Here is a 24,157-nt window from a genome sequence, read left to right on the forward strand (position 1 = left end):
CCCACGCTCCTCATGAAGTAGAGGAATAGAATTAGTAAGAGCAAGAGAGAGGAGAATGCCAGGCTATTTGAGGCTCTTTGATCTCTTTAGGCTTTGGGCACTTCTGGCTTCCAGCTTCAAGAGAGAAGATAGATGATGCCATTGTTTCCTGGAAGAGGTGGCACATCAGTTGAGCTTTAAATGATAAGCCTAGAGATTCTATGAGGAAGAGATGAGCAGGTAGTACATAGGAATAGAAAGAAGGAAAGAGATACAAGAGACATTGTAGATGCCTTTCCCCATTCAAAAGTAGCCTCCTATTGAGTAAGGACTGTTTCACCCATTAAATGTATATCCCTGGTGCCTAGTACCATGCCTTGCTCATAATAATGCTTAATTAATGCTTGCTGATAGAACTTCAGAGGAGGGAGCTATCCCTGTGAGCAGGGTGGTTACCATTCTAAGCAGGTTGGGGCAACCAGGTCTTTGCCCTATAGAACCCAAATCCAGAAGATCTGCAGGATCGTGCAATTGATTGAATGTGGGGGCCAAAGGAAAAAGAGGAATCAAAGAAGACTATCTTTTCAAGGCTGAGTGACTAGGGGAAATTGTGAAATCAGAAAGAGAGTGTGGTTGGGGACATAGGATGGCAGGCATCATAGATTTAAAGCTAGGGTTCTAGTCCAATCCCCTCATATTGCAGATGAGGAAACTAAGACCCAGATAGGTCACAAAAGTAGTAAGTGGTAGAACTGGGATTTGATCCTGGGTCATGTGGTTCCATAGCCAGTGCACATTGCATTGAACCACACTGTCTTCTTGGGAGGAGCAAGGATGAGTCCAGTTTTTGACATGGTGAGCTTGAAGTTCATCCGGGACAACTGGGAAAAATAGGAAATGTCTGGCTGATGGTCAGAAGTTCTAGCCTGAAGCTCAGGAGAGAAATCAGGGCTGGAGATACATATCTAAAATGCTAACCTCCAGCACTGTGGTAATTGCCATTCTGTCAAATACTACTGCCCTTTGGGGCCAAATCATGTGACCACACATGTTTTTACTTTTTAATTATTTATAGTGCATGGTTTAAAGTGGTGTTAATACAGCCTAATGACTTGGGGCAATTGAATCAAAGAAGAAAAAAAAGATTCAAGTTCTACTTGGCGGATTTCTAATAGACTTCTCTAATGTTTACAGCTAAACAGAAGTGCAATCTTACCCTGCTTTCTAATAGACAATAACACTCTTTAAATCTTCTGAGACCCCAAAGGTACCAACTCATTCTTTCTTTCAAGAGGCAAAATGAGCCCAATAAATGTTGTTTCTGGCACAGATGGAACTTGGAGTTTGTTAGCAATACATTCTGTTCTCTGAGATTCCCCGACAACACTCCCCTGTCACCCTCTTGTGATCCTGGGTAGCTAACTATTAAAATATAGCGTCAACTTTGCTCGTCCAGATAGTTCTATGCTGTCCAAAATGAATTCCAAATAACATTGTGGTTGGTGAGATGCTTTTAAGACTTTCTCCTAGCTAAGAGAGACCCTTAGGTTGTTAGTTTAAAGCAGATTCTAGCCTCTCATCTTTCAATGGAAAAGCCCAAGGATTTTTCTGATGTTAATATAAAATATTAAAAGCACAGTTTGGTTTGGGATCTTTGGCTAGCATCCTTGTGAATAAATTTACCTTTTCTTTGGGTTTCCTGGCAACTTAGTCTCTTACAGTTGGGAGTAGGGATGAGGCCCATTAGTGACAATGGATTTTGTTTTTCAAAAACACATTTCATGCTATTCTCCCCTCCTCCCCACCAGGAACTAAGCATAGATCACTGCAAACCACTACAATGGAGGATAGAATTTTGGATTAAAAAGAGACTGGGTAGTCAAGCCCCTCATTTTATGTATAAGAAAACCAAATGTCAGAGAAATCAAATGACTTGCCCAGGGTCACACAGCTAGTCAGTTCTAGCTAAAGCTAGAATCTAAGCCTCTTGGTTCCGAATCCAGTTTTCTTTTTACTATAGCTGCCTGCTTTTCTGTATGCCCATTAGGTGCAAAAACATTGGTCATGGTGCTCTAAGGGTTGTAAAATAGCATAAGCTCTTTGTCCCCAGAAAACTTACAGTCTAGTTCAGGAGACAAGGTGAATATACATCTATGAAAAATTAACTACCAAGTATTTGGGTAGTGTGCCAAATGCACAATATAGAGGATGTGCCATAGAACTTCAGAGGAGGGAGCTATCCCTGTGAGCAGCGTGGTTATCATTGTATGCAGAGTGGGGCGACCAGGTCTTTGCCCTTAGAACTCAAATCCAGAAGGTGCAGAGAAGACTTTCAGTATTTCAGCATTGTGGAAACAAAAGAACTTACTGAGCAAGGAGCATTTGTTAAAATAGGAAGCTACCAGATGCTTCTTCTGAGCAGCCACTTCCTCTTTCACCATTGTTCCATGACAGCCTCCCCAGCAACAACAGCCCCACAGTGTCCTGGTTGAAAAAGTTGATGTGAGGGCACGCTTCATGTCCATTGCCCTCAGAGCTGTTCATGTTGTTCCTGAAACAATTGCTAGTTACAGCTGTGGTGGTCAGGGATGGGGATTAACCAATACACATCACATAAACACAGAATAGATGTGTTTGCACATTGCATGGATATACCCTAAGTCACCTTCTTTTCATTGTCAAAGTGTCTACTTGCAGTGATTGAGAACCTGAATGACTGAATCATAGAATATGGTAGGGACCTAAAAGATCATCTAATCCTCAACTAACATATTGGTTACTGTAGCTCCCTGCATATTTTTCCTTTGTGGATTTCACTCAATCCCTTTCAAAATGCGTATGTGTGTTTTTTTAAAGTAGTACACTACTTTCAAAGAGTTGTGAAAGAAAAAAAAACCCTATATCTTTTGATTCATTATATATTGAGTAGATCAGAGGCTGGAGCCAGCTCATGCTGTGAGGACAAAGTGTTAAATCTTCAGTGTGAGCATATGCATCTGAAAAATCAACAAACACTACAAATCATGGCTTGATTTATTTTGTTGTTGATTGTCTAGACTTAATAAAGTGATGAAGAAAATAATAATAATGCAGATTAAACTTACGAGTGTGTCTTGTATACATTTTTTCCAGACAGCTAGTTGTTAAACATTTATCAGCAAACCAGTGGTTTCAATGTTCTTATTTGTGAAATGAGGAGTTGGAATATAGTGATCTATAAACTAGAGAAGGAAACAGCAAACCACTCCAGTATCTTTGCCAAGAAAACCCCAAATTGGGTCAAGAAAAGTCAGACATGACTGAAATGACTGAATAATGTTAATAACAAAAAAAGGTCCCATCCAGTTCTAAATCTATAATCTTTCCCCACAGCCAGCTGGAATTCGGGGAACTCTGTTAAAGGAGAAGAGATAACAGCTAGAAAATAGTATGGTCTCCTAAGACACAAGTGTCAAACAAGTTATGTCAATTCCCAATGCCTCCATCAGATTAAAATACAATTGGGAAATTTTTAATAAAATAAATAAAAATACAATAGAAAACAATGTTAATATGTGGTTTTCTAAGTCAACATGCAGCCCACAGGGAGCCTTAAATACAGTTAAGTGGCCCCTGCTTCAATTTGAGTTCGACCCCACTGACCTAGGAGCCACGTCTGGACTTTGCAGTAAAATTTATGAGTTTGGAAGAGTTGCTTCTTTCTTCATCTACAAAATGAAAAAGTGAGGTTCCGTCCTTCAGCTCTGAAACCAAGACAAGCCTCACCTCCAGTGGTGTTGTAAGCTGTATTACCTTTAGCTCTTTGCCCTAGGACTATGGCTCTGGAGTCATTCACACGGATATTAAAGTCACCCAGAACCCCAAGTCAGATACAATGGCTTTGAGAAAGGTGGAAGGGGACCCCAGAGATCAAGAGATGACAGAAATGAGGATAGAGGAAGAATGTTACCAACAGATGGCATGGACTTTCACATCTTTTGCTATTTCTTCTTTAAATGGTAGCCCCAAACTATAGACCTATCACAGGGAACCCAGAGGAAAAATAGCAATAGGTTAGCTCTCTCAGGTTTGGACATTTAACTGAAGCAAATGATAAGGGCATTAGAGACAGAAAGGTTGCTGAGCAGTAGCTGGGCTTTTTATTTGTGTTAACAGAACAATTAAACCTTTGGATCTATCCCTTTATAGGCAGATTAAGAAGACTTTAGGGGATCTGTTCATACCTGTCACCAAGCATTTGAATTTCACACTGCAAAAACTCTTTAGATTTATAGTCTCCCTATCTGCAAGACATTCTTGTTTTAATAGTAGAGTTATGTGTAGTCCCAATACCATCAAGATTAAATAGGAGAGAATTTCTGGCACAAAATTTTGTTAATGTCAGGACAAAGCATAAAACCTAGGTGTGATAAATTGACATTTGTCTCAAGACACAGACATACTGATTTACACAGGGCAAAATTATCCTTGAACCGCACACCTGGGCATCATCGGACTCTGCCTTCAAAGTGGCAATTTTTATATTTATATTCAACAGCAGTGAACCCTGAGGAGAGCCATCTGGCACTGAAAGTGCAGAATAGGCCCAGGATGGAGAATATTTATATGATGCAAAGATCAATAACCCTGAAAACAATGAGAATGGAAAAGAAAAAAAATACATCACATTCCCTCACCCCCATTCCTGTTTTGGCACAACCAACGCACTGCTTCCTCACCTCTGTCTCTGTCATCTTTTTGGGTGCATTATGTACTTTTACCCTTTTAATGCATGCTCTATTCCTTGAGCTAGCTTAGTTTTTTTATAGGTGCTAAATTCTTGTTATAAGCAATATTAGCCTTTAGAGAAAACTCTTGGAGCAGAGATACCAGTATCTCTACCTAGGTCACCATCACCCCACCTCTCACCTCCCTAAACTCTAATGTCTGCTGTTACCTTCGGCAGCTAAGTGGCACAGTGGACAGAGTGCCAGGCTTAGAGTCAGGAAGACTCATCTCCTTGAGTTAAAATATGGCCTCAGACACTTACTAGCTGTGACCCTGGGCAAGTCACTTTAGTGCTGTTTGCCTCAGCATCCTCCTCTGTAAAATGAGCTGGAGAAGGAAATGGCCAACTACTCCAGTATCTTTGCCAAGAAAACCCCAAATGAGGTCATGAAGAGCTGAATATGACTGACCAACAATAATATCTGTTACCTCCAGGATTAAAAAGAAAATCCTCTGGCATTTAAATCCTTTCATAACCTGGTCCCTTCCTACCTTTTCTGTCTTCTTATACTTTACTCCCTTCCACATACTCTACAGTCCTGATGTACTGGCCTCCCTGCTGTTTCTTGGAACCCAATACGGAATTTCTCACCTTTACACTGGCTGCCCCTCCTTCCTGGAATGCTCACCCTCCTTACTTCAGCCTCTGGTTTCTCTGGTTTTCTTCAAGATTAACTCAAGTCCCACCTTCTGGAGGAGGTATTTCCTGGTCCTTCCAGCTGCCAAAACCTTCCCCTCTAACTTATATACACCTACTTATTTACATGTTATCTCTCCCACTAGAACGTAAGGTCCTTGTGGACAGGGACTGTTTTTAGAATTTGGGGAACAGGGAATTACCTCTTTTATATCCCCAGTGCTTAGCATAGTGCCTAATGTATAGTAAGTATTTAATATATAGTTATTGACTGTCTCTATGAGCGAAAGTAGATATTCCACACTGGATGCAGTAATTGGCCCATGATAATAGATGTCGTTACATGAGGATGTCTATTATAAATCTGTGACAACCTATCTATTATAAGATATCACCAGCTGACACCAAACACAGACTATCAGGACAGGAAAACCAGTAATTCATAGGTGTGGAGAGCTTTAAAACTAAAAAAGATTTTATAGGTCATTGAGACATCTGCATTTTGCTGTTGTTGAGTTGTGTGAGACTCTTTCTTGGCAGAGATACTGGAGTGGTTTGCCGTTTCCTTCTCTGGCTCATTTTACAGATGAGGAAACTGAGGCAAACAGGATTCAGTGACTTGCCCAAGGTCACACAGCTAGTAAGTGTCTGAGGCCAGATATGAACTCAGGTCTTCCTGACTCCAGGCCTGGTGCTCTCTATCCGCTGCACCACCTAGCTGCCCCATATTTTACAGATAAGAAAACTGAGTTCAAGAGTTTCAATGGCTTGCCTAAGGTCACTCAACTGATTAATGGGGCAGTTGGAACCTTCTAGCCAAGCCTCATGGTTCTCACTCTACAGTACTTTCCATTCAGAATTTTTCACCACTTGATTTGGGCCCAGCTGAAGTTACGCTCTGCATTACTATGCAAAGAAAACAACTCAACACTGCTAATAGAGCAGGAGGAAGATGTTTAACCCACTTAGGAGAACAAACTATCTTTAAGACAGTATATATGCAGAAGGAAGTTGCTAATTACCTCTTCATGAAAGTGGGCCCAGCAGAAACTCTATTTATATACATTTTGTTAGCATTCAATTTATAGTAGGTACTTCTGTGATTAAAAAAATTATTTTTAAAGCCTTAATTTTTGTTTAAAGAAGTAACCAGACTACCAGTTGAGCAAACAGAAGAAACATCTGATCCTGCCTGTGACAGTTAACAAGGAAGCGCTTGATATAAAATCAGGAATAGCCCAAATTTGAGTGTCAAATGGCAAATCACTGAGAAAGGGAAAAATGATCTTACTATGAGAGAGGGCCTGAGTTCAAATCTTGGATCTGCTATTTACTATGGGAATTAAGGTAAGCATTTCACTTCTCTGTTTTCCCATTTATAAAATGAAGGGGATGGACTAGATCATCTCTAAGGTTTCCTCCAGCTAGAAATCTATGATCCCCTAAAATAATATTGGACTTAAAGTCAGAAGAGACTTGGTTTCAAATCCTTTGTCTAATATTTATTAGTTACATGACTATGGGCAAGTCATTTAACCTTTCCTAGACCTACATATAGATTCCTGAATATGTGACTCACTATTAGAAAACCTGAGTCATCCTTTAGGAGCATAAAATTTAGCAATAGAAGGGACAATAGAGATCATCTTGTCCAATCTTCTTATTTTATGGTTATAATAGAAAATAAGATGTAGGGGGTTTGACTCTTGGTAATGTTGCTAAAGGCTCAGACTTATGGTTGTGGTAGAGAAGATCATCAGATGGGAAACATGGTTATTCCAGGTGAGTTAAACGTGGCATTCTAATTAAGCCTAGGGAAATCAGGATTAGGTTAAGTATCAATAGATGAAAGTCAAGGATTACTAAGATTGTGCCCAATTTTGGGGCATTTATATTTCTTTAAATTTCTTTAAATCTTGTTCTAATTGGTATCATCTATATATTGACTGTTATTGGTAATAATCATTAATGTCTCTGATGAGCTAGAGCCAGCTCAAACAAGCTCAAGAGAGATGATTGTTAAATTTTCAAAGTGAGCATTTAAACCTCAGAAACTGACAAATGCTAAAAAGTAGGGCTTGATTTCTTGATTGTCTAGATTTAAGAAAGTGATGAAGTAAATGTTAATAATGCAAATTAAATTTAAAAGAGTCTCATGCATTTTCAGAGAGCTTTTACCAGCACACCTCTAGATGCATGCCACCTTACACATACCACCCTACCCACCTTTCCAGCTAGTCAGCCAGTAAGCATTTATTAAGTGCTTACTATGTGCCAGTCACTGTGCTAAACACAGAAAAAGGCAAAAAGGCAATAAAAAAAGTCCCTGGCCTTAAGTAGTTCACATTTTAATAGGGGAGGCAATATGCAAGATTTATACATATAAGAAATGTACAGTATAATTAGAAAGCAATCTTACAGGGAAGGTACTGCAGTTGAAGGGTAGAGGGGATAAGGAGAGACCAGGAAAGGCTTACTACAGAGGCTAAAATTTAGACTGAGACTTTAAAGAAGCCAGGAAAGCCAGGAGACAGAGGTTAGGAGAGAGAGCATTTCAAGCATGGAGGAAAGCCAATGAAAAGGTAGTGTCATACAGTGTTTGAAGCAAGAAGGCCAGTGTCACTGGATTGTAGAGTACATGGAAGGGTATAACATGTAGGAAAACTGAAAATGTAAGAAGGGACTAGGTTGTGAAGATCTTTAAAAGTCATAGAGGATTTTATATTTGATTCAAGAGATAATAGTGGGGCAGGTAGGTGGCACAGTAGATAGAGCACTGGCCCTGGATTCAGGAGGACCTGAGTTCAAATCTGACCTCAGACACATAACACTTACTAGCTGTGTGACCCTGGGCGAGTCACTTAACCCCATTGCCTAAAAAAAAAAGAGAGAGAGAGAGAGAGATAATAGGGAGCCACTGAACTTTACCGAGTATGGGGTGTATGTGAAATGGTAAGACCTGTGCTTTAGGAAAATCACTTTGGCAGTTTAGTAGAGAATGGATTGTAGTGGGGAGAGATCTGAGACATAGAAAACAACCAGAAAATTATCACAGTAGTTCAGACATAAGAGCCTTCACCAGGGCAACGGCTATATGAAGAAATGTGAAAGTAAAAACAATAGGACTTGAAATAGAATACATATGTGGGTGAAGAGTCAAGGACACCAAGGTCAACAGTCTGGGTGACTGGTAGGATAGTGGTGCCCTTGAAAGTAATAGAGAAGTTTGGAAGAGGGGAAGGTTCGATGGGGGAAAGATAATGAGTTCTGTTTTGGGCGTCTTGAATTTCAGATATCTATGGGACATCCAGTTTAAAATGTCTAAGAGGCCATTGTTGATTCAGGACTATAGCTCAGGAGAGAGGTTAGGGCTGGATATAGATCTGAGAATCATCTGCACAGAGATGATAATTGAATCTGTCTCACATGATGGGGGGACCATCTCCAGGCATCCTGATCTATATCTTTTCACTGGACCCAGATGGCTCCAGAGGAGAAAGTGAGGCTGGTGACTTTGCACAGCCCTACCTCACTCAAATCTAATTCATTTGCAAGTCATGGCATCACCTTCCTGATGTCATGGTCTTCTTCGAGAATGAAGGACAAACAATAACCTCTTCATGTGAAACAGAGGGTAAAGGAGATAGTTGGGAGAGATATATATGAATGGGGTGAGATGAGGAGGAAGGGGGTGAACTTTTTCAGTGAAAAAAAGGGGAAGGTCTTCATCTGAGAGGATGGAAAGAGGAGGTGCCATGGGAGACTTCAGAAGCGATAAAAAAAAGTTTGGAATAGCCTCTGCAGTAAGTAAAATACAAAACTGATTAGGGAAATACAAAAGGATTGCCTTTCTGCAGTGAGGGTCCAATTGATATTACGTAATATAAATTTGTTCACAGACCAAGTCACCATGCTTTCGCGATTTTCTCCAATTCTGTTCAGCAATATGTGAATAGGAGTGAAAAAGGTAGATGATGGTCAAATGACCAAACCTGAAAGCTATAAAACCTAATTTTTTACAAAAAATTCCATAATTCAGACCGTTCACTTGTTCAGACTATTTTTTCTTTCCCAGTAAGTCAATAATATTAACGAATTTTGAACATAGAGTACTGTCGTTTTCTCCCCTACCTCCCTTGGTCTTTCTAATTTCCAGTATTTCATTAGAATTAATCCTGTTTTCATTTGACTTTTGACATAGTTTCTCTTCCTCTTTTTAAAAAGAAATACCTTGTTTTTCTTGCCATCTTATTCTATTCTTATCTTCTTGCTTTCATTTTGCCACCCAGTTATATTTGCTACCTCAAACTGCTGCTCCATTTCATACTGTTTCTCACTTTGCTATACCTCATAGTACTTTAGATTGTCAATGACAATTTGGTTAAGTAGAAATGAAAGAACGACAAGTAGACATGGTCCGTTATGAAAGTAGAAGTTCTGTGCTGATGAAGACCACTCCTAGAAAGCCTCCTCATTTTTCTTGTTTCTTCCCCTTATCTACCTTCCTTCTCTAACTTAAACCCCAGGAACATTTGACTAGATTCTCCCTCCTTTCCTGCCACTGCTAATTCACTCTTCTGTAATGCACCAGACTTAGATGTCATCATTTCATGTGACCTTGAGCAAGCCTCCTAACTAATTGAAACCATCTATAAAGTAAGGGGACTGGATTAGTTGTCAGGAACTATTACAGCATATGTAAGTGGAGTGGCTCCTTCATGGAGGAGTCAATTTCCCCTCATTAGAGATTTTCTAACAAAGGCTGTTTAACCACTTCTTGGATACACTGTAATGGGAATTCTTTGTTGGGGTATGCATTGAACTAGATAGATAGGATGCTGTTGGAATTGGTTGCTGAGGTCACTTTAAAGTCTAAAATGCTGTTAAATTCTGTAACTACTTGATTTCTCAGGTCTCACCAGGTCACTTCCAGTTCTAAATCCCATGATTCTAACTTCCTTCACTCACCAATTCCTGGATTTTACTTCAAAATCAAGTTTGATGTTTTTCTTCCTGCAGAGCAGTACCTAGGATATGGCCAAATGAGGCAATTGCCCAGGAGTTGGAGGACTTCTTTGACTTGTGCTGGAGGAGTCTAAAAGACAGTTAGCATCATCACAACAATATGTAACTCCTTGCAACCAAAGCTGCTTCATTGATTGTTTACGGCACTTTTCCCCTGCAATATTTTACCTACTAATTGCCCTTCGTGAGGTTCCCACTGTAGTAACTATGAATAGGCTGATGGACTTGGAGTCAGGAGAACTTCATTTGAATCCCAACTCTGTTAGGAGCTGTGTGACTATGGTCAAGTCAACCTCAGTTTCCTAAACTGTCAGGTAAGGATGTTAATACTTATACTGTCTACCTCACTGGGCAAGGAAAGTATTTTGGAAAATGGAAAGCACTATGTAGATGTGAGTTACTATTAGTATTAAGACTTTCTCTTGTGGCAGCTAGGTGGTGCAATGGATAGAGCTCCGACCTTGCAGTCAGGAAGACCTGAGTTCAATTCCGGCCTCAGACACTTGACACTTACTAGCTGTGTGACCCCGGGCAAGTCACTTAACTCCTCTTGCCTCACCAAAAAGAAAAAATACTTTCTCTGTTCAAAAATATAGGGGAAATTGAAAGTGAAGAGATATTAGGAAAGTGAGAAAACATGTTTCCAAAAGATAGTGGAAAATAATAATAGTTACCATCTATATATGGCTTTATATATGTTATAGAACAATCACTTCCATCAATGAGTTTTAATTTAATTGAAGAAGTAATCATTCTCCTCATCAAGGCCTTGTTCCCATCCCCTCTCATCTTTTCTAGCAGATTGCCTCTTCAATCGTTTCCACTCTTTCTCTAATCTTCAGTATTGTCCTGTCTACTGGATCCTTCCCTGTTACCTACAAACATGTCCAAGTCTCCCATTTTCTTTTTTTCTGTCTTTTTTTTTTTTGGTGAGGCAATTGGGGTTAAGTGACTTGCCCAGAGTCACATAGCTAGTGAGTATTATGTGTCTGAAGCTGCACTTGAACTCAGGTCCTCCTGACTACAGGGCCAGTGCTCTATCCACTGCACCACTTAGATGTCCCCACCCACTTTCTTAAAAAATTCACTAGACCCTTCCGTTCCATCAAGCTATCATGTTATATATCTCCTCTCTTTCATAACCAAGTTCCTAGAAAATGCTGTCTACTTGTTATCTCCTTTCCTCTACTCTTTCTTGCTTTTCGACTCATTATAGTGCTTCTGACCTCATTACTCCACTGAAACAATTTCCTCCAAAGTTAGCAAATCTGATGGCCTTTTCTCAGTCCTTATCCTTCTTAATCTCCTCGGTAGCACCCTGGAACTTTCTTCAATTCCTTGGGCCTTCTCATGCTGGAACTTCCCCCCTCCATGACGACCTCAGTTTCCCATTGGGTAGTTCCTCCTGGGGCCTCCCTTTTGGGGATGGGCCCAGGCCAGCCAACCTTACAGGTTCATTCTCTGACTTTCTGGACTGAAACCATGGCCCCATCCCTTTCTATGCCCCACTTCTCCCCTTTCAGCTCCTTTATGTGTCCTCTTTCTCCATTAGAATGTTAACTACTTAGAATGTTAATTAGAATGTTAACTACTTTTTGCTTGAATTTGCATCTCTAGTACCTAGCATTATGCCTGGTAAATAGTAAACACTAAATAAGCGCTTGTTGCCTTGTTGCCCTAACTACCCTCTCTTCCTAAATAATCTCCCATCTTTGGGTTTTCCTGACACTCTTTTCTCTTGGTCCTCTTCCTCTTACCAGTCTGACTATTACTTCTTAGTATCTTTTTCTTGTTCATCATTCATATCAAATACTCTAAGTATTCCCAAACCAAGGCTCTGTCTCAGGCCCTCTTCAATTCTCTTTACCCTCTCTTGGTAAATATATCAACTCTCATAAATTCAATTAACGTCCCTACACAGATGATTTCCAAATCTTCCAATCCAAATCTCTCTCCTGAACTCCAACTGTCCATTAGATATTTTCATTAATTTCCCATAGGTACCTCAAGCTCAACATATCCAAAAGAGAACTCGTATCTTTCCCCTGAAACCCACTCCTCCTCTGAACTTCCCTATTTCTGCTGAGGGCACCACCCTTCTTCCAGTCACCCCATTTCATAACCTCAGTATCATCTTGAGCTCTTCACTTTCACTCACCCCACATGTCCAAGCAGTTGCTAAATCTTGTCATTTTTATCTTTATAATGATTCTCCTATCTGTCCCCTTCCCTCCACCCATGCAGCCACCACTCGAGTTGAGGCCCTCATCACCTCTCACCTTCCCCCAGCTTCTAGTACCCACTCCCCCAAAATCACCTTGTATTTATTGTTGACATATTTGTAGTTTACATATTGTTTCTTCCAATAGAACATAGTCTCCTTGAGAGCTAGGGCTGTTTTCTTTTTTACCAACACCTAGCACAATGCCTGGAATATAGCTATATATCTTGTGCTTGGTGCTAGAAATACAAAGATGAAATAATCCACAGCTGCTCCCTTCATGGACCTAATAAGTACTTCTCATTCAATATAGAGGTTCAGGCCTCTTAAGAGAGAGAACCTAAACCTTGTTTGTGAGTAGTCCAACACCCCACCTTCATCTACAATCTCTGGAATCCACTTGTAGCCCCCTCTTAAAGGCTGACTTTAAGGCTTAGAGTCTAGTTCCAGTGTATGAATTGACTGCGAATTTCATCATTAATATGATGTCAGTGGGCAAACTGCCCAGGATAAGACAAGTCCATCCATACCTTGTCAGAATTTACTCCTTACCAAGGAGATGCAAGTGAGAGGTTAGGCTTCTCCTAGGCATATACCTGAGCCCACCTGCTGAATTTCCCTATTTTCAGGATGAATCCCAACTGAACTGACTTGCTAATAATTGGCCTCAGAATATTCTTATCTCTGCCCAGTTTGGGTGTCAATTATGAACCAGGCAAGACACACAACTCCATGCTGTGGGTCTTGACTAAACAAGGAAAACGGTGGGTACAATAATAGAAATAGGAAAGTCAGGAAAAAGTCTAGATTTGGAGGAAAAGATCCTCATTTCCTCTTAGACATGTTGAATTTGTCATGCAATCAGGACATTCTGGTGAAGGTGTTTAGTAGACAACTTGAACTCAGGAGAGTTGTCAGGATTAGCCACAGATTTTGGAGTTAATCACATAGAGATAATAGTTGGATGCTTTGGGAGTGGAAGAATATACTGTGACATTGATTGTAAGAAGAATATATGTCCAATATGTGTCAGTAATAATAGGTATAATCAATATAAGTAATATCTATTGAAATGAAATTTAATTTAAGCTTGTGAATCCAAATAACTGTTATCTCTATATTTGCTCCAATCAGTGATAAACCAAAAAGAAAAATATAAAGAAAAAATTACTCATTTTATCTTCACCAGGCTTGTCTCACTCAATCCACCTCTCTCCAGGTGCATCTATGCATTGATTACTTCTCCCACCTGGGTGGAACTGGGTTAATGAGACCAAGATCATGATTTCATATTGTTTAACCTGAAACTGTTTCATGGCCACAAATTGAACTACTTATTGGCATCAACAGTTACCTCAAAAATGCATAGCACTGGCTTTGAAAGAGACTCAATGAACAGTTTAGATGGAGTCATATTATATTCATCAATACTTGTCATTGTGGGACTCTAAAATCTTTGAGCTGGAAGAGACATAGCCAGAGGCATCCTGGTAAATGTTTAATAAATGGTTCTTCAAAGAAAATGTTTGTACAAAATACTTTTAAGTTTAATAGGCATTATTAACATTTTCATCATCACTTTTTTGAATCAAGACAATCAACAAAAGAATAAACTCACAACCAATAAAACAAACCGAACTAATAAAGGCTGATTTGTAGCATTTGCTGGATTTCTAAGGTGTAAATGTTCACATTCTCACAAGCCATTACAGTCAGCTCCAGAACACCATTGGACATATAGATCATCTAGTCCAACAGCTGCATTTTTTTTAAAGTAAACTCAGGGAGGTTGTGGCTTGCTCAAGTTTGCCCAGTTATATAGCAGGGAGAAAAGCAATAAATATTGCCAAAATCAGTGCCCAGCTCTTTCTTCTTCAGCGGAATAGACATTTGAAGGGTCAACCCCTAGCAATTTGAACAACTGGCTAGCTGCTGGGGAGGAAGGAGTGTAGACTGAGAAGAGAGAGAGAGAGAGAGAGAGAGATTGAGAAAGAGAGAGAAGGGAAAGGAAGAGAAGAGAAGAAAAGAAAAGAGAAGAGAATGTGCTGCCATGAGTCCCTAGACCCAGGGTAAAGTATAGACAATGGCAATAGATAAATGGCCTGGGTACTTGGAGAATGAATTAAGGCCACTCACTGAAGCAGTTTGAATGCGGCCCATTTGTAGGGACTCTAGGATTTTAAAATGAGGAGATGATTACTATACGCCATCCATTTCAGTTCCTACATTTGACAACAAAGGATCTTCTAAATGAGCAATTATGTGGTAAATCACTGAGAGGGAAGGGGAGAGGAGAACATTCATGCAAAAGACACGACCAACTGAAATTTATTAAATATTTTCTTCACACCTAGTTTTGAGACAGGAAGAATGCTACAGTCCTCCAAATCTAGGTCCAGAAGGGAGTGGTAATATGGCCACTCCTCCAGATTAGGGTAGTGGTAGTAATACCTCCTCTAATGATGGCTTCCCAGATTTTTCCTTTTGTATAAGAAGGGTCCCATCTCTCACACACATTAAAGATGCTTCTTCTCTTTTAGGGGATTCCAGGGTGGCAACTGGTGAGGAATCCAGGTGGTATCTGTATCCTTTACTTCTATATCTATAAGTTGAAATTTTCTGAGCCTTTTAATTGGTTGCAAGAGTAAAGGAGGAAAAAAAGGTAAATGAGGTAAGAGTCTAACTCTAACTCATCCCTTAGCTGACGTTAGGTCTATTCTCATAGAGAGAGAAGGCTCTGTTCTTCATGGCTCTGGCTAGACTTTTAAGAAACTCTCTTGCACAAATAATCATACAAGGATTATGGGTACAAAAATTTGTTGATGGCCAGAATTTTGAATTTAACTCAATTTTTATGAGCTAGTTACTGATCTCTAATCTTGAGGTTAAGTGAACAAGTTAATATTCACTCAGAGCCTTTTGTTCAGTACATCCTATATTGAGATGTCAGATATTAATGCTCTTTATTTTACAGGCCATATTAAAGAGCTGGTCCTCTTGGAAAGGGAAAGAGAACCATCTACTGGAGGTTGAAGAGAACTATGGAGCAAAGCTGCAGAACTACAGAGTACTAGAAAACAGAGGAGGGCCCCATGAGAAATGACTGCCACCTTGTGGGAGCTGAGAAAAGCTGGAAGAAGCAAAGTAAGAGAAAGTAAAAGACAATGCCAGACATAGGAAAAGGACCCCAAAGGACCATTTCTGCAGGAGCAGAGGGGGACACCAACATGGAGTAACTCTTGATTTGTGTGGAACCCACGCAAGGAATGACTTAGATGATACAGTCCACTTGGGATTTGTCACTGGTGGGTAGTTTTATTTTCACTAAGGAAAATGAGGCCCAGAGAAGTTAAGTGACTTTCTCAAATTTACTTAAGTAGCAATTGGCAGAACCAGGATGTAAGCTCTGGTTCTTTTATTCCAAATCTAAGTCTTTCCACTGACCCAAGTTCTCATGCAAGGACTGCTAGATGCCTTGCTCATATCATTTCTTTCTCTTGGAACATAATATTGTAAAATCACATTGAAAAGTATATTGCCTACAAAAGCTAATGTTACAGAAGAGAAAAACCATTCTGAGATTCACTTGTTTTAGAAATAGCATGTTGTGACTGTGAGAAATTATCTCTACTTATTAGAATGTTTTCTTGTGAAGAACCCAAACTTTCTCCTACCTATGAGCCTTTGATAATTTCAAGGTGAGGTTTAAAGCATTCAAAGTAGAAGTGAATTATTCAGATAAATATGAATCCCAAAGAGCATAATAAAATTATTCTTCTATATGTAGCATTAGGGGCCACAGCCACCTTCCCCCCACCCCACCTTCTCTAGAGAATCAGTATCTGAGTTAAGACCAAAGAGTGAATTTATCTCCAGCTGAAGCTCATCTGTTGGGGGCAGACTGAAGGCCCAAGTTCATATTAATTCTGCTTTTGGGTGTGTGGTCACAAAATATATGAATGTTTCATGATTATGCCCTTAGTTACAAAGAGAGAGAAATGCTCTAACAATAGCCTGGGTTGGGGGTAGTGGCCCTGTGGTAGGAAAGGTAACTCTTTCCTGGGTTACTACACGAGCTGTCCCATTACTCTCTTGCCCAGAACAAAATAATATAAGGAAATATATAGGCTGGGATCAACCACAGGTATTTATGAGAAATAATATTAGATCAGTTTGATGCAGGCTTTAATAGATTAAAGAACCTGCATAGAAATAGGTGCTGGTCACATCCTGATGAAGAAAGGGAAAGGAAGGAGATAAAGACCACCAATTCTCCCATGTACCCAAGGGTCACATAGCTAATAAGTGTCTGAGGCTGGATTTGAACTCAGTGTATAGACTGCTAGACCTCGAGTCAGAAATCCTCTTCTTCCTGAGTTCAAATCTGGCCTCAGACATTTATTTACTAGCTATGTGAACTTGGGCAAGTCACTTAACCCTGTTTGCCTCAGTTTCCTCATCTGTAAAATGAGCTGGAGAAGGAAATAGCAAACCACCCCAATATCTTTGCCAAGAAAACCCCAAATGGGCTCATGAAAAGTCAGACATGACTGAAAATGACCAAAAGACAACAATGACTTTCTCACTCCAAGGCCAGTATTTTATCCATTTCAATACCTAGCTGCCTCATAGGTAGGTGATCACTGTTTCACCTTTATTTTTGATCCCTAATGCTTGGCACACAGTGAATCCTTAATAAGTGTTTTCCATTTCAGTAGAGTGTACACTTTCAGGCACTAATCACCTCTGCTAAGAAGCACTGGAGTGGGGTTGGATCATAGGCCAATGGCATCAAACTGAAACATAACTGGGGGCCACTAGGCATCCCTGTAGGCATACATTGTCCTAGAAAACCAAATACTAACATTTTCTATGCTCTGTTGTATTTTATTTATTTTGTTAAATATTTCCCAATTACATTTTAATCTGGTTCAGACATTGTTGCAGGCTGCATGCTCTGAAGGCTGAGTAGTTAAACACCTCTGACTTAGGCTATAATCTGTAGGCCATGATTTCTTCATCTGTAAAATGAGGTGCTTGACCTAGATTATCTCTAAGGAAACTTCCATCTCTAGAATTCCACAAGTTTATGATGCTCAAGGGCCTTTGACTGGAGAAGTTTAGGTATTAAGGGGTTATGTTTCTAGCATCACCACCCAATTGCTTTGTGATTTTCCAAGTAATCTTTTGCCTCTCTCTGGTCAGTTCTGCCATCTGAAAAGCTGAAATAAAATCACGGACCAAACGGTCCCTTCTGTAATTCTCCTAGTATCCCAGGAGATACTCATGGAATATTCGGGCAAAGCATATGCTTGGAACTGTGGAGAAGGTTTTCATTGGATTGTGATTCTGCATTCCCTTTCTGTACCCCATATGCTAAGGAGACCAATAATTATGCAGGGGGCTGTAACATTGACTGATTTGAGCCCTTGAGGGGAATGCTTATGTGCTTGAGGTAGCCTGACTTTTCAGAGGAGGTTCAGAAATCTCTAGAGACTTTTTTCACTCCAGGTAAATTTGACCTTTAACTTAACTCAAATCTATAATTAACAGTGGCCTCTTTGACTCAAAAATCCTCTGCCCCATCTCAAGGACAAGAAGATCATCAGCTCCTCTTCTAGTGATTTTGCTCCTAAAGGAGGTTCTTGCCACCGACCTGTGCAGATTTTCACATTTCTACCCACTACAACATAACATAAAGCCCTTCTGCAAACTCTGCTCAGCACTCTAATATGTTACAGTAGCTTAAGTGATGGAGTAATGCAAAAGAAAAAAAATCATACACATCTGACTGCTGTAGACTTGTTGACTTCCCCCGGAGAATTCTTTCACTTGTCCTTTAAATTTTCCTTTCTTGTCAAACTTGCAGGTGCAGATAAATGGTGGAATCTTATTTCAATCAGAAAGTGCCAAGAACAAGAAAAGATGGAGAATTTTGATTGTCGAGAGGACAGAGACTCAAACAGCTGGAGGCCCTTCAATTCTCTTTTAGTGTCTATCCATCTAAGGAAAAATGGCATTAAGGATTCCTCTCGATTTGCATGGAGGAAAGGGGAAAATCAGATTGAAATTAAGAGCTATGCTCTCAAAATGACTAAAACCCAGAACAATGCCCACAAAGGAATAAACTGAACTTGAATGTGATATGTATAGCCTTTAATGAAAGGCCAACTGGACCCAACTGAAGAAGTCAGAAGAGGGATGAAGGCTAAAAAACAGCTTTTCCATTCAGGACATGTGCAATTTAGGACAGCACAAAGTAAAGCTGGAGGTGGTTGGGGTTTTTTTGTGGGGGGTTTTTTCTGCTGTTTCTACTTGTTTTCTAGCTTAGAGTTAGGCTCTGGGGACTTCTATCCCAGTCGGACTTGCTCTTTTTCAGACTAAATAAATTACTAGCTAAAAACACGATTCTAAAACAAACTCAGGAAAACATAAAAGCCCTTTAAAAGTTCCTGGCACATAGTAGGCATTCAATATGCTGATGAATAGGTATCTCTTGTGCTTATGCCAGAGAATTAATAGTACTGTAATTCCTGAAGATTCTATTCTTCTTTAAAGATACAGGAATAGCATCCATAGCCTCCGTGGAAGAGGCTTTTGAAGCCAGTTTTACAATACTAATAACTTGACATCTGTAAGGCACTTAAAGTTTGCCTAGAGTCCTTTATATACTTTAGCTTGTTACATTGCATTTTCTGCAATCAATTAATAAATATTTATTAAGCACCTACTATGTGCCGGGCACTGTGCTAAGCCCTGCACCAGCCTGTGCTTAGCATCACACATTTAGAACTGGAAAGAGACATTTAATTCAGTCCCTTCATTTTATAGATGAGAAAACTGAGGCCCATAGAGATTAAGTGACTTGCCGGAGGTCACAGACATGGTAAGTAGCAGAGCAAGGGTTTGAACGTGAGCCCTCTGGCTCCAGCGTACTTTCCTCTTCCAGCCCTGCCTCCTCGGTTCTGACCCCAGACCTTAATGTCCCTAAGGCTTCAAGGGGTTCGTTCCTTCATTCCCTAGCCATTGCTGCCAGCTCCGAGCCCTGGGTCCTCCCCTTTCCCCTTTAAAATCACATAGGTGATTTTAAAAAATCAGGCAACAATTCTTTCCTGTAGCTTAGCCAATATGGTACTGGGCCCAGATAAGATGATGAAACCCAAGACATTGGCAGCCTCCATATTCTCTTTTTTCAGCCCAACCAGGACAGTCTAGGCCAGGGGTGGGGAACCTGTTGCTTCAAGGCTACATGTGGCCTTCTAGGTCCTTGGGTGCGACCTTTTGACTGAGTCCAAGTTTTACAGAACAAATCCTTTTATTAAGGGGATTTGTTCAGTGAAGTTTGGCTTCAGTCAAAGGGCCACACTTGAGAACCTAGAGGGCCACATGTGGCCTGGAGGCCGCAGATTCCTCATCCCTGGTCTAGGCCGTAAGCCATCACTCTTGCCAGCTCACCACAGCCTCCAACCCTTGGACAGGCCAAGCATGATAGCCCCAAATCTCAGGATCTATGCTTCAGTTCCCTGCTTTCCTTTATATGTAAACATGCCTCCTTCCAAAAAGATTCATTTTGTGTAGAAGTGACCTGTTTGATTTGGTCTCAAAGGCCATAAACCTATAGGTGTTCTCATGAAAACCTATAGTAGGCCTTGGTTTTCTTCCTTAACACGCATTCCTAGAAACACACTGTTCTGTTCCTGTAGCATAAAGACCTTGAAGGAGAGTGGGACAAAGAAAGGGGAAAGCATCTTCAGGAAGCAAACAGGAACTGGAGAGTACATGTTCTGCCAACAGATTTTTACACATTCTGTATATAAGGACAAAGGAACCTAGGGTCAGGTACCAAAGACCCAGGACTCACACTTTTAGAAGTGGCCTTCCCTCCTTTTTAATCCACTTATTCTGTTTGCATTTGGTGAGTGCTCTGCAGGCTTTTACAATTTCTGCTCCAGCTTCTTTTAGGATGAAAATCAGACTAAGGACCTTCATTTTCAAGTGTCTGGAAAAGCAATGATGCCCCCTTTTGACAACTCTAAATATTTCTCCCGAATTACCAGAAGAGGGAGCAATAGGTATGTTTTCCTTTTTTACAAAAAAAAAAAAGTTGGGAGAATCATTATTTGCATAACAAGAATTCTTCAGTTAATCAGCGAGCATTTATTAGTAAGAATTATCTCCCCTAAAAGACTAGACTTGAAGCCCTGGATTTAAAACCACATAAAGACTTTGGCAAGTTACTCCATATACAATTAAGCAAAGACGAGTCAGTTGGTTCAAATAATACTAAAAACGAAATGTGAATTGACATATCAGAAAAGGGAACTGGGAAGTGTGGCTGCCCTAAAAGGATGTTCAGTCAGTCAACAAAGATTTACTGGATGCCTTCTATGTGCCAGGTACTGTGCTAAGTGTTAGGGATACAAAAAAGCATAAAAGACCTGCTCTCAAGGAGATCACAGTACTCCTATTCTTTCCTCTTGGTTCGTTGACCCTGTCCTCTATCTGCTGTGCGCACAGAAAGAACGAAAAGGTGTGGGTAATGAAGATGGCAGTCCATCTAAGATTGAGTAAATAAATTATAAAGAATCACACAGAGACCTGGCCCCTTCCTAAGGTTCTGGTTCTCTAAACCCTGCCTCCACCCACCCTGATCGGTCCACACCAGCCTGTTGGTTGTTCTTCATGCACAGATGTGCCTGGAACACTTCCCCTCCTCACTCCCATCTCTGAGTTTCCCTGGCTTCCTTTAAGATTCAGCTCAAATCCCAACTTTATGTGTTGTCTCCTTTAGAATGTGAGCTCCTAGGGACAGCTGGGTGGTGCAGTGGATAGAGCACTGGCCCTGAATTCAGAAGGACCTGCGTTCAAATCCGGCCTCAGACACATAACACTTACTAGCTGTGTGACCCTGGGCAAGTCACTTAACTCCATTGCCTAGCCAAAAAAAATATATATGAGCTCCTGAAAACTATTTTTGCCTGGCCTTGTCTGAACAGCACTTTTCATGGTACCTAGCTGAAGGTGAGCCCTTGACAAATGCTTGTTGACTGACTTACCCCAGGTTATGCAACTAGTGTCAGAGAAGAGATTTGAACCCATATCTCACTTAGGCCTTATGCTGTGCTCTCTCATGTTGCCACAGTTACACCACTACTGTAAATCTAGAAAAGTATTCTCAGGTCAAACTTCTCTGAAAGTTTAGTGTGGGTAGCAAGAGAGAACAGAGAGGGGTCCTACTGTGTGCAAATCTGACTCCATATACCCTTTAAAAATTAGTTTTTTCTTCCTGATGACAAAACCTGCATCCATCCGAGCTATTTCTCAAGATAGTGTATATTTCTTTTATAAAAGTTGTGATTTCCAGTATAAGTGGTGCAATGGATAGAGTGCCAGGCCTGGAGTCAAGAAGACTCATCTTTCTGAGTTCAAATCTGGCTTCATAAACTTACTAGCTGTGTGACCCTGAGCAAGTCACTTAACTCCGTTTGCTTCAGTTTCCTCATCTGTAAAATGAACTGGAGAAGGAAATGGCAAACCACTTCTGTATTTTTGCCAAGAAAACCCCAGAAATGGGGTCATGAAGAGTAGGACACAACAGGAAATGACTGAACAACAAAAATGCTCATTACATTGTTACCCCTCCCTTTTTTTTTTTAACCTCAAATGATTAAAACTTGATGTATATTTAAGGAGATGAGAACTATGTGACTGGTCTTTTGTTGGTTTAATTTTCTAGCTCCTAGGTCTCTGAGTGTGTTTCCAGAATCTATACACATATTTTATCTCCTAGTGGGATCTATCTTTAAGGACCTATTCTCCTATAATCACCCCATTTTCAAGAAACTGACTTGACATTTAGTCACAAAGCTCTCATTAAAGTCAAATTTTCACAGCTGAGGGTATCACGGAACGCTTAATTACTTTTGCAACATTGGAGGAAAAAAGTTAGGGCTGCATTTACATGACCAGCTTTTCTTTTCTCACAATGTAACTGAAGATGTATCCGCTCATCTACTTCTCAAGCGCTGCACTGGCAAGCCCGCATTTCTGTGTAATATATATTAGTATATCATTCACTATTAGCAGCAACCTTGACAATTTGGAAATTATGCCTCTCACAGTGTTATATATAGTCTCTCTTCTGAGCAAGAAACAAACCAAACCAAAAATAATAGCCAAATCCCACGTCCTTGCTGTCACTTATCCAGACAGAGTGACATTATGACACCCCAGGGTCCCACAGATCTCCTATGAGTTTGTGTGGATTCCTGCCATGGGCTGTGCCCACACAACTATTAAATGCAATTCACTGAAAGAAAGTCCATTTAAACCTTTATCTAGCGGCATGTTTAAGGCTGTCAGAGAGTGTTCAGGAACCAAACCCAGGTCAGACTAGTGAAAAGATTCCAGTAGATGGTCATTACAGACAGAGATTTTTTTGCTTTGCAAATGGACTCAGAAACAATGGAGTCATTGTGATCACAAATAGCGCATGGTCTCCCTATATCCCCAAGCCCAAAGGTCAGTGAGTGACTAAAGGGTAAATGCAACCTCTAATTAGGATGCTGCCAAGGACTCTGGTGGGTGGGTGTCACCTGTTCTTTGCAGGTGTCAGATATTCGACAGGATTTGATAGAAAGATTGCTTATCCCTCGACTCTTGGAACTGTTTTTTTCAATGTCTGGATATTCTACCAGTTCACATAGCTTGCGGGCACCCAATAAGTATGCTTGACAGACAGACTGGCTGGCAGTATTGTAATGGTAGGACAACTTGCTAAGTCAATCAGCAGATTTCATCATGTCACAAAGAGCCTTCAGCAACTCATTGCAGGAGTGGGCAAGTCTTTGGGGGCTCTTGCCCTGATATTCAGACATAGGTACTCTTCCCAGGTTACTTGCTAGATCAAATGGGTCTTAGCAATTTAAGACCATAGGTTGAACTAGGTACACAGATCCTGGAACCCTACACTGAGGCCATGGGGCTCCTTGTCTGGGTTCTGACAGTGTTTCCATACAGCTGGTTCTGGTTCCAGCTTTTAGTCTTCCTGCTGTGGTCCTTCCCTCTCCCATCACAAAAAAAATGGATTTTTGGATACCAGTTGTGTTACTACTATTGAGCATACATAAAGACTCCTCCAGAACTAAGAGATGAACATACAGACGCCACCTTCTCTGACTTGCTCTTCACATCATGATTACATTCCATATGTTGATGTCATTTGTGGCTTCATACCATACAAGGCCAGAATTAGGCAAAGTTGTGAAATAGGTGGTATTTGTCTTGGGCGCCCCCAGACTGTTCTACTGAGAAGAGCCGTGCCCTAATCCCTCTATTAGCTCTTTTCAACTTACTTCCTTACATTCTTCTACCTCTATATTCTTCTATCCTTCCTTCTTTCCATCCAAGAATCAGAGTTTTAGATTTGGAAGTGACCTTTGGAGATCTTTTAGTTCAACCTGCACCCCCCAAAAAAATCTCATATGCATATATCTTTTAAGTATGCAATAATTTGTAGGTTTTCTCCC

General features: G+C 40.4%; 1 long non-coding RNA gene across 3 annotated transcripts; it reads left to right on the forward strand.

Moving 5' to 3' along the window:
• The first annotated feature begins 6,358 nt into the window (after positions 1-6,358).
• LOC110207524 (uncharacterized) lies at positions 6,359-22,323 on the forward strand. 3 transcript variants are annotated; one of them, XR_013484562.1, is made up of 4 exons: positions 6,359-6,730; positions 10,403-10,722; positions 15,604-15,934; positions 18,499-22,323. It is a non-coding gene; the product is annotated as an uncharacterized LOC110207524 (long non-coding RNA). The 3 variants fall into 3 exon arrangements; XR_013484564.1 differs by lacking the exon at positions 10,403-10,722 and adding an exon at positions 15,170-15,300; XR_013484563.1 differs by lacking the exon at positions 10,403-10,722.
• Positions 22,324-24,157: the final 1,834 nt, after the last annotated feature.

This window comes from Phascolarctos cinereus, unplaced genomic scaffold (assembly GCF_003287225.1).
Source record: "Phascolarctos cinereus isolate Bilbo 61053 unplaced genomic scaffold, phaCin_HiC Scaffold_2;HRSCAF=192, whole genome shotgun sequence".
In the NCBI taxonomy this organism is placed as follows: domain Eukaryota; kingdom Metazoa; phylum Chordata; class Mammalia; order Diprotodontia; family Phascolarctidae; genus Phascolarctos; species Phascolarctos cinereus.